This window comes from Balaenoptera acutorostrata, chromosome 5 (genome assembly GCF_949987535.1).
Source record: "Balaenoptera acutorostrata chromosome 5, mBalAcu1.1, whole genome shotgun sequence".
NCBI classification, from domain to species: Eukaryota; Metazoa; Chordata; class Mammalia; order Artiodactyla; family Balaenopteridae; genus Balaenoptera; species Balaenoptera acutorostrata.
The window spans coordinates 15642368-15661624 of record NC_080068.1 but is presented as its reverse complement, the minus strand read 5'-3'; the positions used below and the strand labels follow the sequence as shown (position 1 = coordinate 15661624).

General features: G+C 35.3%; 1 protein-coding gene across 2 annotated transcripts in view; it reads right to left on the bottom strand.

Moving 5' to 3' along the window:
- The window catches only part of BMPR1B (bone morphogenetic protein receptor type 1B), a 439992-nt gene that overhangs the window by 163682 nt on the left and 257053 nt on the right, over positions 1-19257 (bottom strand). For both annotated transcript variants that reach the window (XM_057547292.1, XM_057547293.1), the window contains exon 3: positions 4834-4928. The gene's annotated coding sequence lies outside the window, so the exon portion shown is untranslated. The remainder of the gene's footprint in view (positions 1-4833; positions 4929-19257) is intronic.

Genomic DNA, 19257 nt, shown 5'->3' with positions numbered 1-19257 from the left:
TAAATAACGTTCCCTTTCAAAATAAATAAATAAATGTACCAATATTTTAAAAAAAAATAAAAAATAAAAAATAAAGAATGCTATTTAAAAAAAAAAAAAATCCTAAGTAGCTACTTTAAAAGCTGATGTTTGGCAAGTTACGTTAACACTTTGTACTATATTTGCCCATATCTATAAAATAAAACAGTTGAAGTAGAAGAGTTTGAAGGTTCCACTTCCATGATTAATTCATTCTTCTCCTTTCATGTTCTACGAATTCTATGCCATCCATAGCTACAGAAAAACACTGATTGGCCAGCTAAGTGGCTAATAATAAAATACTTGATTGTTCTGGCAAAATTATTTATGCCTCACTCCAACCAAAGTTCTCTGAACTCTTCTGGTTGCTGGTGGTAGTGGTGTTCTTTTTGCCTTTGTTTGGTTTTGCTATAATCTTTTTTAAAAAATTTTATTAGAGTATAATTGATTTACAATGTTGTGTTAGTTTCAGGTGTACAGCAAAGTGAATCAGTTATACATATATCCACTCTCTTTTAGATTCTCTTCCCATATAGGCCATTACAGAGTATTGAGTAGAGTTCCCTGTGCTATACAGTAAGTCCTTATTAGTTATCTATTTTATATATAGTAGTCTGTATACGTCAATCCCAATCTCCCAATTTATTCCTCCCCCTTACCCACTGGTAACCATAAGTTTGTTTTCTACATTTGTAATCTTTTAATATTGAGGCAAACTCAGGTTTTTCTCATCACCGGCTTATGGGAACAAGGTACATTTCTAAGTCCATGACCATAGAAACCCCTGCCCTTCCAGTTTTATAACGTTTGTATTACTTGAAAAGCCAGCAAGATACATAAAATTTGGTAAGGCACCTTATCCATACCTATTTAACTAGAAATACTTATGTGGGCAAAATAAATCTGAAGAAAAATTACAGATTGAATTATGGTCCATTCCAAGCAAATTAAAAAGCTACAAAATTTCCCTATGAAAATACCAATCTTGTTTTCATTCCTAAGACAGATACAATTCAAGGTTAAACAAACAGAAGAGTCATATTCAATAGCTGGGAGAGGTTTATAAGGCTTCAACCGCAGCGGAAACCACTGGCAGAGCACACTGAGAAGTAAAAATAATCAAAATAAGAAAAGTTGTGAATTACTCTAAATTGTGCATAAAGCTTTACCTTTGATTCTTGTATACTTACTTTGTATATGAAATAATTTGTATTATTATGTATGGTGGGGAAATAAAACACCATTAAAGACAAAATAAAATTTTATCGAGTATCAGAACTAAAAGAAACAGCTGTTATTTCTCAAGTACTTTTTAAAACATTGACATTCTTTTCTTTCAACATTTCTATTTTGAGGAGAAAATTCTTCTTCTGACTAAAATGAAGTATCACCTTTCAGGTTTGAGAATTTTTTAAGCCATGGTTTTCTATTATTTCCTTTAATTCCTAACTTTCTCTACAATAGGAAATAAAAGTAGAAGGTGTAACTTTAGTCGTAACATAGAGAGTCATTCCACTCTGTAATTCTTTAGGATACATGAGGATGGACCCATTCTCTCCTGAAATTCACTCTGGGCCTTTTGGAAGGTGTAACACTGTCTTCAACTTGCTAGAGCATCATTTAATTTATCACAGCAGTCCATGTGGGTGCAGCGACTAGGTGATTTTGTTGACAGATTTCATGAAATTAACTAAACAACATCTGGAGGTTATATATCCTGAATTTGTACGTATATATATATTGTACGTATAAGTTCAAAATATAATTTTGAACTTCTGTCATTCAAATGGTTTATGAGTTCAATAAATATCTCCTTGCATGGATGAACACATATAACTATAATTGTTGATAGAAAGAGAAATGAATTTTTTACGTATTGTTACTGCTTCAAAAGACTTTACCAACTACTTAAGGGACTTCTCCTTCAATCCAATTAATCAAAGTTTTAAATTATATTAAAATAAAAAGTCTATAAAGAAAAGTGGGTTTAAAATAAATGTGATAAGTTTTTTCTTTAGTTCAAGTTCTTGAATGTCTGCTTTATGCTAGGTCTTGGAGAAACATAAAAGAATTAATTTTAAAACATGGCTACAAATTAACTCACAAACTCATATGGGAAAACAAAAACTCTGTATCGTCGACTTTGCAGAAGGGCTGTGACAATGGTCTGTCTGTACAGGAGACCGAACCACAGAGGCTGACAGTGGACGGGCAGGGCATCTGGGAAGGGATACCTTCACTGAGGCTGAAAGCCAAAGGCCAGGAAGAGGGTGTTGCAAGATAGAGCAAGCAACATAAACAATTCCAGAAAGGAGTAAAACAGTATGGATTGTTTTGAGAAATACAAGATATTCAATAATGTTGGAGCATAAAACAGAGGGAAGGGGAATATTCTCATGGGTGGAGAAAAGCGAGATGTGAAAAACAGCCCAGAAGGAAGAGCAGAAGATGAATATAGGACAAAAGTAGCAGCTAGATGAAGAAGAAGCTCATCAGACTCGCCGGGCCAAGAAAGCTGACCTTTACCTACAAGCAATAGAGAGCCAGGGATGGGAGGGCGTTAGCAGGAAGTGAAGGGTTCATCAGGGTGGGAAACTGATCCCTCTAAGGGGAGTACAGCATAGGGACTGTGCATACAGCAAATGAGAGCAGGGGCAGTGAGATCCATTAGGAGGTTAATATTAACATCTCGAGCTAAATTCACTAATCTTACTTCAACAGATAGTTAAAACATGACACAAAAGATGCCCTACCCATTTTTATATGTCTACATATGAAATGTTATTTACAAATGTGATAACCAATATCAGGATTGACATTAAATTCAAAAATAATACTGAGATGGTGTTTCAAGTTTTAAAATGCTCAACCAGTCTTCAACCAAACTACATCCCATTTTAGACAATGTCAACCAATATCACAATTTTCTATTTCCTCTCTTGATTAAAGGGAAGACTTTCTTTAGTTCATTTTTATTGTAGTAATTTTATTAGGTTGTTCTCTGACAAAAGTTTCCACAGGGTACTTCAGAAACAAAATACCGGAACAAATTTTAAAAGGCATAAGAAATCAATTATCATTGATTGAATATCATGTTATTTATGCAACATATAAAGTGAATGTGTAAAAGGTATTAAATAAAGAACTGAAATTACAATATTGATCATGATATATTACCCAAAGGCAGTAGCAAAGAATAATTTGAGTAATGCCCATTCTAGATCAACCATGGTTGCATTTTCAAAATAAACATATTATTGACAAAAATCTAAATCAAACCCATTAATAAAAGGGTAGGCAATACCTGAAAAAGTAAAAAGAAAATGCTTGATGCAGAGGCTAAAACAAGCATTAAATGAACGTTAAAATACAGTTTAAATTTAGACATCAGATTAGCCTTAAAGCACATCTGAATTAATAAAACTGATTTTGAAGCATTCTGGATTATATTTAAAATTTTATGTGATTCAACAACAATGATACTCTACACCTATTGGCCTCATTTTAAGATCTCTACTTTACATTTAGACCTATTCCACCTGCTGTTTTGGACATGGTTTATCCCATTTTAGAATGAGCTGGTTCCTGAATATTAACCCTAATACAAAACCTATGCCAGAGTATTATCTTTTCCTTATATCTCTATTGTCCTACAGTTTAAGCTCTACAACAGCTTTCATGTTATTTTTGTTTTTAACTTAAATATGTAATACAAAAAACCCTTTGGAACTATAATTGCCATCTATAACCTAACCTAAAAATTTTAAATACCATGCTAATGCTTCTCTTCCACAATTAAAACACCAACAACAGGGAAACTTTCACTCTGTCAGTAGATAAGTTTTATCTAGTTACACCTATAGTAAAGCAACATATTACTTTGCGAGTCATGTGTAGTAGACATAAAACACGTAAGTATATACATTTCATGGGTGCTCTAAATCAGAAAACACATAGAAAACAATTCCTTTCTGTCCCCTTCAGCACCACTGCTTTTGATGTCAATCTGGGATATGCAAAACAATGCTGATAAATGAATATGCAAAGGCACTACGGTCACACAGAGAAGCATGTGTCAAAGTTCTACCTGTGATGACAGGAAAAAAACTACTGATGTGGAGGAAGAGATGTTAATTTAATATCTTTACTAGAGAACCACATTTTGCAAGGAACCAACCTAGCAAGTCACTTGGACAAGCAGAGAAATTCTAAATGCTGAGTCCTTTGCACCTTGGATGAAGAAGTCTGTTCTTACTTTTCATCACTCCTGCTTCTCTCCATTCCCAAAAGGAGTCATTATTTCACTTTAATGCACTGCCAAATGGACATTGGCTTTCTTTTCAAAAGACCCCATGTTACTCACATTCACAGCCTGCACATTTTGACAGTGTCTACAACATCTTCACACATTCATCTGAATTCTTCCCCTATTCCACTTCTAGAACACCCTCCACTATAAACTCATTAATGTTCATGTTTTAATAGCAATATAAAAAGTAAACACGAATTTACCAATCAGAAGACTTCAAGTCTGACAGAATGAAGAAACAGAAATTCACTGACAGGACATGACATGAAATCAGTGTTCAAGAGCCATTCCCACCACCCACATCATTTAACTGTATTATGACTGTACACAGCATTCTTAGAGCAGAATACGAAACTACACTGCCACCAAGAACACTCTTAACCAGCAGGCAGCCCCTCCACATTAGCTTTAACGTGCCACACAGCCCTCTGCTTACTGATGTAGAGCAGCCAACAGGGAGATGGAGTTTACCAGGAAAAGCAAGCCTGAACTGGCTAATTACTTACCTTCTTACGTATAGCAGGCTTGCTCGTTTAACTTTTTGTTTCCACTCTTGTCATAGCTCAGCGGCAAATGGTTGTGATTCAGCAGAAGTTTGAACCTGATAATTAAAAAGAATTTTTTAAGAAAAAAATTGGAAATTCAAGTTCCCTCCACTGAAGTCTTTCTTTCCTTGCCCTCTGGCTGTACGTTTCTCGCTCTCGTTTTCTCTCCCTGCAAGGCAGCTACGTAGTGGTCTATAAATATTGACCCTGACACGTGCTCAGCGCTTTACTTGCTCATGGTACAGGTCTGTGTTACTGAACACCGTGGTAGTACTCCAGCAAAGTTCTCAGCTGCTCAGACAAAGCTGTGGATTGGCTCACTACCCAGCAACCCTCTGCCTGCCTGGAAATACCATTTTGCTGCCAGTTTTACAGATGCTATGGGCCTTTCCTGAGGCCCAAATCAGGCACAGAAGGGCAATTACGAGGTTTGTCTGAAGAAATAGTTTTCCTCCAGCAGGTGGAGAAAAGGGGGGCTGGGTGGAGTGAAAGACAAGAAAGGAAATACTGCCTTTGTTTTGGCCAAACAACATTATTTCAAATCCTTTATAAAAGTCATACCTAAATGCCATTCAATCAAGCTTTATAAAACTGAACTACTACTTACTATGAATAACCAAAAGATGCAGGAAATCATTTTTGCAATTGTTTTTAATATTGCTTCTCATTGAATAAGGCTGCAGTGACTGAGTAACTGGCCACAAAGAAATGTGTCAACATAAATAAATTCATTTCCAGAATGATAGAAGTGCACAGGAAAGTATAATATTAATCTGATCAAATTAAATATTTGGTGAAAGAAGCTAAAATATAATCTGGAAATTATATGAATCAACATGTTATATGAAATACTTCTAGATTTTCAATCATCACAATTGAATTTTTTTTTTTTTTTTTTTTTTAATTAAGGGGACTTCCCTGGTGGCGCAGTGGTTGAGAATCCACCTGCCAATTCAGAGGACATGGGTTCGATCCCTGGTCTGGGAATATCCCACATGCTGCGGAGTAACAAAGCCTGTGTACCACAACTACTGAGCCTGTGCTCTAGAGCCCACGAGCCATAACTACTGAGCCCGTGTGCCACAACTACTGAAGCCCGCGCGCCTAGAGCCCATGCTCCGCAACAAGAGAAGCCACCGCAATGAGAAGCCTGTGCACCACAATGAAGAGTAGCCTCCGCTCGCTGCACCACAATGAAGAGTAACCCCCACTCACTGCAACTAGAGAAAGCCCGTGCACAGCAACAAAGACCCAACACAGCCAAAAATAAAATAAAATTTTTAAAAAGATATTATTTAAAAAAACAATTAAGGATAAAATCTAAGCCATGACTATATAATTTGTAGGTAATATAAACAAGGTCAGCATTATCTACATATAGCACATATAATGTCCATGGTATGAATGATTAGAAAATAAATCAAGTCCATATTTTTTATTCTTCTTGACAAGAAAAATCATGTTTACTTAATTGAAATTTCCTCTCTTTATTAAATCAAGAGTAAAGGAAACTTAAGAAATAATCTGGTCACTTACTCATTTAATAGATGATAAAACTGACCTCCAGGCCAGTTAATTTACCCACAATCACATGGCAAGTTTGTGGCAGGGCCAAAATTAGACGTTCTTGCCTTATTGCTCACAATTCTGTTCCCCTTCTACAAGAATGGTTCCTAAACTCATTTTTAGGTTCAAACTCTGATTTTCATATGAAATCTTACCAAAAACCTTATCAGTAAGGGCAAATATTACACCTAGAGAAATAACCAGCATAAAACAGAAAGAGCCTTCAACAGCTTAACTGACTCCCCTAAAAAGTTATGCACAAGAATTAACTTTCTAACAGTTGAAATCTACTTTTCTTAGTTCAATTATCAACATTTTCCCAATAAATTAACTTAATACCAGGAGAGGTATATAGTGAGGTGCTGAGGAGCCCAAGAGGAAACACAGTTCCTACTCTCAAGAAAGGAAAAAAAAAAAAAAGGCTAATGACAAAACAACGTGTTAGTACAGTGATGCAGACTAGGAGGGCAGCAAGGGTGCATGGAACACTAGCTCCTGAGACAGTTTGAAGTGGGGGAAGTCTTGATTCCTCAATCAAGACTTCTGCATCTTAAAGAAATCAAAGATGACACAAACAGATGGAAAGATATATGATGTTTTTGGATCGGAAGAATCAATATTGTGAAAATGACCATACTACCCAAAGCAATCTACAGATTCAATACAATCCCTACCAAATTACCAAGGGGATTTTTCACAGAATTAGAACAAAAAATTTTACAACTTGCATGGAAACACAAAAGACCCCGAGTAGCCAAAGCAATCTTGAGAAAGAAAAACAGAGCTGGAGGAATCAGGTTCCCCAACTTTGGACTATACTACAAAGCTACAGTAATCAAAACAGTATGGTACTGGCACAAAAAAGAGAAATATAGCTCAATGGAACAGGATAGGAAGTCTAGAGATAAACCCGTGCACCTATGGTCACCTAGTCTATGACAAAGGAGGCAAGAATATACAATGGAGAAAAGACAGCCTCTTCAATAAGTGGTGCTGGGAAAAGTGGACAGCTACATGTAAAAGAATGAAATTAGAACATTCCCTAACACCATACACAAAAATAAACTCAAAATGGATTAAAGACCTAAATGTAAGGCTGTATACTATAAAACTCTTAGAGGAAAACGTAGGCAGAACACTCTTTGACATAAACCACAGCAAGATCTTTTTGGATCCGCCTCCTAGAGTAATGAAAATAAAAACAAAAAAAAATAAATGGGACCTGATGAAACTAAAAGCTTTTGCACAGCAAAGGAAACCATAAGCAAAACAAAAAGACAACCCTCAGAATGGGAGAAAATATTTGCAAATGAAGCGACCAACAGGGGATTAATCTCCAAAATATACAAGCAGCTCATGCAACTCAATATCAAAAAAACAAACAACCCAATCAAAAAATGGGCAGAAGATCTAAATAGACATTTCCCCAAAGAAGACATACCAATGGCCAAAACCACATGAAAAGATGCTCAACATCACTAATTATTAGAGAAATGCAAATTAAAACTACAATGAGGTATCACCTCACACCGGTCAGAATGGCCATCATCAAAAAATCTACAAACAAATGCTGCAGAGGGTGCGGAGAAAAGGAAACCCTCCTACACGTCTGGTGGGAATGTAAATTTGTACAGCCACTATGGAGAACAGTAAGGAGGGTCCTTAAAAAACTAAAAATAGAGCTACCATATGATCCAGCAATCCTACTCCTGGGCATATACTTGAGAGAACCATAATTCGAAAAGATACATGCTCCCCAATGGTCACTGCAGCACTTTTACAATAGCCAAGACACTGAAGCAACCTACGTATCCATCGACAGATGAGTGGATAAAGAAGATGTGGTACATATATACAATGGAATATTACTCAGCCATAAAAAAGAACAAAATAATGTCATTTGCAGCAACATGGATGGACCTAGAGATTGTCATACTGAGTGAAGTAAGTCAGACAGAGAAAGACAAATATATGATATTGCTTATATGTGGAATCTAAAAAAGGGGTACAAATGAACTTATTTACAAAACAGAAATGGAGTCACAGATGTAGAAAACAAACTTATGGTTACCAGGGAGGAAAGAGGGGGAGGGATAAATTGGGAGATTGGGACACACTACTATATATAAAATAGATAACTAATAAGGACATACTGTAGAGCACAGGGAGTTCTACTCAGTACTCTGTAATGACCTACATGGGAAAAGAATCTGAAAAAGAGTGGATATATGTATAACAAATTCACTTTGCTGTACACCTGAAACTAACACAACACTGTAAATCAACTATACGAATAAAAACTTTTTTAAAAATGATTAGGCAGAAGTGAGGCAAAGATGAGACAGAATAATACAATAAAGACAGACAGGCAGGAAAAAGGATGCTATGGAATGGAACTTCCAAGTTTTTTCTTGCTGGAGCACATAATGTGAAGCAGGAAATGTTTAAATTTTAAAAAAAAAGAAAAAGGTCTAGAAGGAGAAAGGTGATGAAGGGTTTTATATACCAGGTTTAAAACTTGGGTTTTAGGGACTTCCCTGGTGGTCCAGTGGTAAAGAATCTGCCTTACAATGCAGGGGACACAGGTTCAATCCCTGGTTCAGGGAACTAAGGTCCCACATGCCGCGGGGCAACTAAGCCCGTGTGCCACAAACTACAGAGCCCACGCACCCTGGAGCCTGTGCGCCACAACTAGAGAAGAGAAAAACCCGCACGCCAGAACTAGAGAGAAGCTGGCTAACCACAAAGAGTCCGCACGCCGCAATGAAAGATCCCGCATGCCCCAACGAAGATCCCATGTGCCGCAACTCAGATCCGAGGCAGCCAAAAATAAAATAAATAAATAAGTAATAAATAAATCTTAAAAAAAAAAATAAAATAAATAAAAATAAATAAAAACTTGGGTTTTATATAGTAGGCTAGTAGTCTTCAACTAGTTTTATTCACAGACCCTTAAAAGAATTTTGAAAAAATACATAACCATTCACACATTACCAAGTTAACATCTACAATTTTTCACCTGTGGTAAAATATGTACTTGAAAAGAATTTAATTTCCACCTAATTGGAAATATTGACATTTTAAAATAAAATTTCTATCAACTATTTTAAGAATACTCAATAGAACCTAAATCCATGGTAATAAAACTATTATCCATTTTAAAAATACATGAATAGACTCTTCTTTCAACAGCTGAAAATTTTACATTACTATTTTATTTTCTTGACCTTTATTTCTATTTTATTTCCTCAGAGAATTCTTACGTGATGTATTTTGTAATTAAAAGCCTTTCATTTTTCACTCTATCATACTTCTCCACAACAAAAATATAAGACATTAAAATTGTTTAATTGCTAATTTTTCTATGATTCCAGGACAATGCACTATAGTATGATTTTGGATGGATAAGGGTGTGTCTTCTTTTGTAAAGTAAGAGAAACAATGTTGTGAATAAAGCATTTCTCTCAGGCAGATCAATATTAATAAAGAGAAATTCATACAGAAGTTGAGAATCCGGACACTGGCTCCATTAAAACTATCTGGACCACAGTACCACATACTACCTTTATATCAGTTACTTAAATAAACGGAAGAGGCAACCCAGGCTAGGCCAGGAAATGAACTAAGCAGTGTCCTCACAAAGTCAGAAAGGACTCAGAGTCTTAGTCTACATTTCTCTCAAGGAACTGCTAGAATTTTAATATTGAGTTTTAAGGGGGAGCAAGAAGATGAGATGAAGAAATTAATCAGTGGAAATCAGTGGACAAAATTAAAAGGACTGATGTGTCCTATAAAAAAATAAAGGGTTTTGTCTTTGATTTGACTATAGGGTAAGGAATGCATAAAGAGTCAAAGGTGTGAAGACTCAATACTGCCAAAATGTCAGTTCTTCCCAACTTTATCTATAGATTCAATGCAATCTCAACCAAAATCCCAGCAAGTTATTTTTTTGGGATATTAACAAACACATACTAAAGTTCATATGAACAGGCAAAAGACCTGGAACAGCTAACACAACACTGAAGAAAAACTAAGTCGGAAGATTGACACTACCTAACATCAAGACTTACTATATATAGCAATCAAGACAGTGTGGAGTAAGAATAGACAAATCAATGGAACAGAAAAGAGAGCACAGAAATAGACTCACTTAAGTAGAGTCAACTGATCTTTGACAAAGGAGCAAAGGCAAAACAATGAGGCAAAGACAGTCTTTTCAATAAATGGTGCTGGAACAACTGGACATCCATAAGCAAAAAAAATGAATGTGGACACAGATCTTACATCCTCCACAAAAATTAACTCAAAATAGATCACAGATCTACATGTAAAATGCAAAACTGTAAAACTCCTAGAAGATAACATAGGAGAAAACCTTATGACCTTGGATATGATGACTTTTTAGATACAACATCAAAGGCATGACCCATGAAAGAAATAATTTGTAAGTTGAACTGCATTAAAATTAATAACTTGCTCTGAGAAGGACAATATCAAGGGAATGAGAAGACAAGCCACAGACAGGGAGAAAATATTTGCAAAAGACATCTAATGAAGGACTGTTATCCAAAATATACAAAGAACTTTTAAAAATCAACAATAAAAAAAAAGAACCCAAATGGGCCAAAGACCTTAACAGACACCTTACCAAAGGAGATACACAGATGGCAAATAAGCATATGGAAAATGCTCCAATTCATATGCCATTAAGGAAATGCAAACTAAAACAACAATGATACGTCATACCACTAAACATCAGTTAGAATGGCCAAAATCCAGAACACTGAAACACCAAATGCTGGGGAGGATGTTAAAGAACTTTCATTTATTGCTGGTGGGAATCCAAAATAATCCAGCCACTTTGGAAGACAGTTTGGAGGTTTCTTACAAAATTAAACATACTCTTACCATATTATCCAGCAATCACACTCATTATTTACACAAAGGAGTTGAAAACCTATGTCCACACAAAAACACGATGTTTATAGAAGTTTTAATAATTACTGCCAAAACCTGGAAGCAACCAAAAGATCTTTCAGTAGGTGAATGGATAAACTGTGGTACATCTAGACAGTGGAAACTTAAAAAAAAATTAGCTATTAAGCCATGAATATTAAAAAAATTAGCTATCAAGCCATGTGAAAAGACATGAATGAAATTTAAATTCATATTACTAAGTGAAAGAAGCCAATCTGAAGAGGCTACGTACTGTATGACTTCAACTATATGACATTTTGGAAAAGACAAAAACTATGAAGACAGTAAAAAAATAGCAGGAGTTGTTGGGAGGAGGGATGAACAGGTGGAGCACAGAGGATTTTTAGGGTAGTAAAAATACTCTGTGTGACACTAAAATAAGGGAAACATGTCATTATGGATTTGTCCAAATCCATAGGATGAGCAACACCAAGAGTGGACTGTAAACTATGAACACTGAGTGATTACGATATATCAATGCAGGTTCATCACTTATGACTCATGTACCAGTCTGGGGGGTAATGTTGATCATGGAGGAGGCTATACATGGATGGGGGTGGAAGACATACTGGAAATGTCTGTACTTTCCTCTCAATTTTGCTGTGAACCTTAAACTGCTCTTAAAAAAAATGAAGTCTTTAAAAAAAAAAATAAGGCAAAGGTGGCTCCTATTTTGCGTAGCTGTTCTTTTGCCAAGGCAGAGGTTAGAGAAAGAAGGAACAGCTTTGAAACCAGAAACTAGGAAGAAAAGATGGATTTAGTTTTGGATGTGATAAACTTGAGGTATCTGTGTTACATCCAAGTGACTACATTCAATAGGGACTTGAACGTACTGATCTAGAATAGAGGAGCAACGAAGATTGCATCAATTCAGCAGCCTTCCATCACTATTTTCCTGCTTCAAACCTTGTCACCATAGAGTCTATTCTCAACACAGAAACCAAAGTAGTCACTCAAAAAAGATCCCTCAGACCATATCCATCTGCTACTCAAAACGCTGCACTGCTTCCCCATGTTACTCAGAGCAAAAGCCAAAATCCTTATAATCTATAAAGCCTTGCTTGATCTGCCCGCTCATTATGTCTCTGACAGCAACTACAGCTCCCCTCATTTGCTTACCTCCAGCCCACTTGTACTCAGTATTCTTTAAATGTGCCTGACAAGTTTGCCCTTGGTGTCCTTCTATTTGCTGTCTCCGCCCTGGTATGTTCTTCTTGCAGACAGGTTCCTGGCTAACTCTTTCACCCTCTTCAAGTCTCTGTTCAAAAGGCACCTTCTGTGCTATACAGTAGGACCTTGTTGTTTATCCATTCTGTTGTATATATACTGATAAACCATAATGGAAAAGAATATGAAAAAGAATGTGTGTGTGTATATATGTATATGTGTGTGTGTGTGTGTGTATATATATATATATATATATATATATATATGTGTGTGTGTGTGTGTATGTATAAATGAGTCAACTTTGCCGTACAGCAGTAATTAACACAACATTGTGATTCAACTATATTTCGATAAAAAATAAATTAAAAAAATAAAAATAAAGAAGGCACCTTCTCAGGGAAGCCTACCACTACCCTACAATTTAAAATTGTACACTTCTTTCTTTATCATTTGACTGTTACTGCTTGTCTCTTTCCAACAGAATGCAAGTTCAATGACAGCATAGATTTCAAGGGCCTAAACTAGCCTTGCACACGATAAATGTACAATAAATATGTGTTGTATAAATGACTGAAACAGAGATTTGTGAGCCATATACCAACACAGGTGGTTCCTGAAGTCACAAGATCTCTCAGTGTTGAGAAGTAACCCAAAGCCAATATTGAAAAAGTGGGTCAAGGAAGACAAGCCCACAAAGACCGTAAAACAACTATTGAGTGTAAGTAGGAGAAGAATGAGAGACTGAGAACAGGGGTGAGTGAGGATGGAGTATTCAGGAGGGAATGGTCAGCAACTTCAAATGCCATGGAAAGATCCAACATGAAAGTGATTGAAGAGAGCCCATTATACACAAAATTCAGAAAGCACTGTGACACTAAACGTCTCCGAATTGTACACTTCACAATGGTACGTGTTATGGTATATAAATTATTATTTCAACAAAGCAGGTATTTAAAAAGAAAGAAAGATCACTAGTGGCCACACTGTTTCCCTGGGAGGAGGACAGTAAGAAAGTGAAGTGAGACACGGAGTAAGATCTCTCATTTGAAAAGTCTGGCCATAAAGAAAAGAGCCGGACAGTTGGGGGGTATGATTTAAAACAACCTATCCCTGTGTAGAGACTGAGTGTTCTGAAGTCACGCCGACTTGAGTTTTCATCTTTCTCAAGTTACTTTATAAGTTATATAACCTTAGTTTCCTCATCAATAAAATGAGTTTAATATTTGCACCTCTGCACTGGGTATCAGTACCGCTTTTTTTTTTTTTTTTGAAAATGCATTGTAGCTCTTTATCAGTACATTTTGTGATAATAATATAAGACTTGAGAGACAGACCAGTGGAAAAGAACAATTATCCAGAAAAAATGGTATATATAATAATGTAGTAGAAGATGACAATGGCTTCACAAATCAATGATAAAAGGAACATTTGCTCAATCTACCAAAACAAATTTTAGCGATTTATTACAACAAAAATAAAGTCAAAAACCAAGCTGTTACTTCATATCTTAGACTCAATATTCTCTAAATAATTATATGTAAAGTTACAAGCCAATAAAAATGGAAAACTGTACAGGTAAATACAATTTTCATAAATGAACTTCCTATAAATAAACACTTTACTGTTGCTCAGTCATCAGTCAAGATCTGTCATATCAGACTTCACCCATCATCCCATGTGAAGCTCTGCTTTTCTAGGGGTGTTGGTGGTGGGTGAGGGAAGTGATTAGGTAATAAACATTTTTAAAATAAAACACAAGGCCTTTGCCATTTTCTGAGGATCATCCTCAACTAACATTGAGAAAAAAACCTTGCTATTATGAAAAAAATTAAGTATTCTTTTTTTTTCAATAAAATTTAAAAACTTTAATGAGCAAAAAATAAATAAATAAAAGCTATCAGAAAATTTTTTTTTTTAAAAAGTACCGCTTTTTATTGTGGAATAATATTTCATTGTCTAAGATAGGCTTTTTAAATACCCATTCATTTTAGCTGATGGACGTTTGGGTTGTTCCCACTTTTGAACTATTACGAATAAAGCTGCTATGAACTTTCCTGTACAAGTTTTTGGGTGAACATCCATTTTCATTCCTTGTGGGCAAACACCAGGAGTGAAATTGCTAGGTAAAATGGCAATTTTATGTTTAACATCGTAAAGAACTAACTGTTTTCCAAAGTGGCTACACCATTTAAATTCCCGCCAGCAATGTATGAGGGTTCCAATTTCTCCACATCCTTACGAACACCTGTAATCATCTGTCTTTTTTATTAGAGCAGTACTTGTAAGTATAAAGTAGAATCTCAGTGTGGTTTTAATTTCCATTTCCCTAATGACTTATAATGTTGAGTATCTTTTCATGGGCTTATTGGCCGTTTGGCCATTTACTCTTTCCAGTAACTACAATTTCAAACAAGCCTAGGACCGAGTAAAGCTTAAAGCACATTTTCAAGTTATATATGGTACCAACACAGCCACTCACTTGTTAGCTGAATGAATAAACTAATCAACAAATGGAAGATTAAGGAATAGAAATACTTGACTTATTAGTATATTGTTTCCGTTTTTACACTAACTTAATTTGAATTCCCATGCAGTTTCGAAAGAATGTTTAGTAAGGTAAAGAAACTTTTAAAAAATGTACCGACAAAGAAAATGTGCTAACCCTCTGTTCAGTGTTATGATAAATACCTATATTAACATCTTCAGTTTGCTAATAATAAAGTACTCTATTAGATGAGTGCTAGGAAACTGGGATTGTAATCCCGTTATATTAACACTTTAATGCTTCCTTGAAGTTAGAGGGGAAGAAAAAGCAAAAAAATTGATTAAGAAATGAATGACCTTAAGATACACTGTTGACAAACTTATGAGATATGAATACTACGAATTTATCCAACACCATAAAGAATGAGACAATCCTCGGGGGCAAATATTAGTAAAGTAGGAAAATGTTAGTAACCCAAGCTTGTCATCATTCTTCAAAAAGACCTGAGGAAATATGTGACTTTCAGTGTAAATGACTTTCAGTGTAAATGACTGAGGAGAAAGAAAACTGACTCTACAGGGTGCCTAGTTAGAAGCAAACCACGGATGGTTTCCTCCTTGTTTTTCCTTTATAGGGCTACTATTAGTCATATCATATACAGAGTCACTTACCTTTAACTCTAAGGTTCTTTGTTCTCAAGTAATAAACACTTTGGGCTCCCGGGACCTCACAGGAAAATCATACATAAGTCCACTAACCTTTACTGCTACCAGTTTATTGTAAGTACCTATCCATTATTAGTTTGAGAAGTATTGACTGCACAGTTAATAAATAGGTCATTTGTTCTTTTCAACCAGAACAATGTTGTATTCAATATGTAAATTGAAAAGAAGAAAAATACTAAACAAGAAAATGATATAGCAAAGAATGCATGTCCTTTTAAACTTGTATTTGACATCACACCAACTAATGCCAAACTAAACTTAAACATTTTATCATTTATAAATAGAAATCGTTTTGAAATTCATAGTGCATAGAACGCATACAACCATAATCAATAATAAAGCTCAATTATGTTTAACAAAATAAGATAATAATAAAGAGTGAAAAGCATCAAGAATATCACGTTATTCCTACAGTTGTTGCTAATTTGATTCATAATAAAACTGTACTAATGTCTCTTCATGTTTAATAAAAATAGCTGAGTTCCCAGCTACATACAAGCATTTCCATTTGGTTTCCTCTTAAAGGCACACATATTTATACAACACTAAGGACAATCTCAAAAAGTGTTTGAAATATAATAAATATTTATTTGCAATATAATTTCAAGCATTTTCTACTTTTACAAAAGTGTACAGTTCTTAAAATCATCATGTATCTTTAATATTTATTTCTTAGATTTATGGAATTAATCATTAATTCAAATTTTTCTATCATTTCAAAATGGAAATTAGATTGTCTATGTGACAATAAGAATCTTTATGAGAATTTAAATTCCATTAATCTCCTGAGTAGTTCTAATATTCCAGACGACAGATGACTATGATTATCCTACATCTGAAATAAAGGTTTTCTTTCACCAAAAAGACAGAGTTGAGCTGAACTCTCAATACTTGTTACTTTTTCAAGAACAACTCATTCGAGGATCTTTTTATTTATACAGATACCCATAATTAGCAATGTGATATTAATTTAATGGAACATTTCTAGAAAAAAGTACACTATATTTTGTTGAACAGTGGAAATGATATCCTGAAAAAGTACTAAACATCCTCTCCAAGGCAGGAGGGACATAAAGGTGATCCTGAAATCGCCCCTACCAGAGGGATTTCTGTCAGCTGAAAGGAGAGCAGGAAAGATTGCGGGACTCAATAAAACAAGCTACCGCCAGGCATTCCTTAGGATGGAAAGGCGGAAATCCCAGACAGGAAGGATTCAGCGAAAACCAACTCAACAGGGGAGGGAAATACGCGTCTACCACATTTAAGCTGACCTTTTTTATTTTTTATTTTTTTACTGTTCATTAATCATATGACAGTAGCTCATAAAAATATCACTGAATAATTAAATTTAACAGGCAGTAAAAATAGAAATGTATGTTAAATCTGATCATTCATAAAAACATCACTGGTTTATTTTACTGCTGTTATGATGAATCTGCTTTCATATGGAAGACTTAAATTTGTAAAGCTGAGGAATATCATTATTCACCTTAATGCCACATTTTTCTAATCAAAACATATTTCAAAAAAAGGAGAAGAAATAGGAAGAAAACAATAAAGCAAACCAATTTTAACAAGAAATGAATGAGATATCCATTACTCTTGACTGGTTCACATATAAAATGTGGTTGTTTCTACTGGCTGTCCTGCCTGACAGGGCCTGAAATTTTCTTGAAATGTGGTTGGTGCCAAAGGTAACTAAAGAGTAATACAGAGAGACTAAAGTATTTTAAATCTTTTACTTCTGTATTTTGGTGGATCTGAATATTGTCATATATTATACATTTCCAAGAGCAAGTTAAATCATACTTTTTTTTTTAACATCTTTATTGGAGTATAATTGCTTTACAATGGTGTGTTAGTTTCTGCTTTATAACAAAGTAAATCAGCTATACATATACATATATCCCCATATCTCTTCCCACGTGCGTCTCCCTCCCTCCCACCCTCCCTATCCCACCCCTCTAGGTGGTCACAAAGCACCGATCTCCCTGTGCTATGCGGCTGCTTCCCACTAGCTATCTATTTTACGTTTGGTAGTGTATATATGTCCATGCACTCTCTCACTTCGTCCCAGCTTACCCTTCCCCTTCCCCACGTCCTCAAGTCCATTCTCTCGTCTGCGTCTTTATTCCTGTCCTGCCCCTAGGTTCTACAGAACCATTTTTTTTTTCTTTTTTTTGTAGATTCCACATACATGTGTTAGCATACGGTATTTATTTTTCTGTTTCTGACTTACTTTACTTTGTATGACAGACTCTAGGTCCATCCACCCCACTACAAATAACTCAATTTTGTTTCTTTTTATGGCTGAGTAATATTCCATTGTATATATGTGCCACATCTTCTTTATCCATTCATCTGTTGATGGACACTTAGGTTACTTCCATGTCCTGGCTATTGTAAATAGAACTGCAATGAACATTGTGGTACATGACTCTTTCTGAATTATGGTTTTCTCAGGGTATATGCCCAGTAGTGGGATTACTGGGTCATATGGTAGTTCTATTTTTAGTTTTTTAAGGAACCTCCATACTGTTCTCCATAGTGGCTGTATCAATTTACATTCCCACCAACAATGCAAGAGGGTTCCCTTTTCTCCACACCTTCTCCAGCATTTATTGTTTGTAGATTTTTTGATGATGGCCATTCTGACCGGTGGGAGGGGATACCTCATTGTAGTTTTGATCTGCATTTCTGTAATAATTAGCGACATTGAGCATCCTTTCATGTGTTTGTTGGCAATCTGTATATCTTCTTTGGAGAAATGTCTGTTTAGGTCTTCTGTCCATTTTTGGATTGGATTGTTTGTTTTTTTGATATTGAGCTGCATGAGCTGGTTGTAAATTTGGGAGATTAATCCTTTGTCAGTTGCTTCACTTGCAAATATTTTCTCCCATTTTGAGGGTTGTCTTTTCGTCTTACGTTTTCCTTTGCTGTGCAAAAGCTTTTAAGTTTCATTAGGTCCCATTTGTTTATGAACTGAAGCAATCTTTCTAGTTTTTGTAAGCTTTGATTTCATTTGACTACTGTGGAATAGGTGAAAACTGCACAGGAGTGCCCTTTGAGGGTTCTTTTTTTTTTTCTTCCTCAAATTTGCTTCATTATCGTATTTGGCCTACAGTGACCAAGATAGGAGCTGGAACTGGCCTGAGGATAGGTGGGTGGTAAAAGTAGAAAAGGTAAAGATAAAGAATATCCTTATACTTTTCTTTTATGATCCAATAAAGAGAAGAAATAGTGTTAACAAATAGCAGGTCAATTTAGGAGTCAACCTGATAACATTTTTGTTTTATTACAAAGAGAATTTGTATTGAACCATTAGATCAAAATAACTGCTTTGTATAAATATTTGTGTTTGGAAAAACATATACAAACTGCCATTCTTAAATCACATCCGTAAAGAATATAAAAGAACACTTCAGGAGTACAGGAACCTCAAAACATCCTTCGGGTAAGGAATCC